The sequence below is a fragment of the Dysidea avara genome, chromosome 10 (genome assembly GCF_963678975.1).
Source record: "Dysidea avara chromosome 10, odDysAvar1.4, whole genome shotgun sequence".
Taxonomy (NCBI): Eukaryota; Metazoa; Porifera; class Demospongiae; order Dictyoceratida; family Dysideidae; genus Dysidea; species Dysidea avara.
The window spans coordinates 11,905,498-11,905,894 of record NC_089281.1 but is presented as its reverse complement, the minus strand read 5'-3'; positions in this window follow the sequence as shown (position 1 = coordinate 11,905,894).

The following is a 397-nucleotide window of genomic DNA, read 5'->3' as shown; positions in this document are numbered from 1 at the left end:
CTAAGCAAGAACAATAATTATAAGGCAATACCAGAATGTCTGTATTGCATGTAATATTTCTACTGCCTACCCCCTGTGTGTGTGTGTACATGAAGAAGTGTTACCATTTAATACTTGGAATTTTAGATACATTTCTTGCTAGCCAAACTGTGTAAATTGCTTTTGCCTATAGTAATAATATACAAAAGCATTTTGCTATATAAAGTTATAGGTCTAATGAAGAGGGACAACCAATGATACCATGGGTCTGTCTTTGTAAGACCACTACACACCACATGAAGTGTCAAGTTTCTAATCCTGAAGTGGTAATTACAAATTGCCAAAAAAAAAATGCATGTAGACTTGTGAACAACTCATTACAACAAAAATAGGAGTTCTGCTTTGATTATCTCTATTA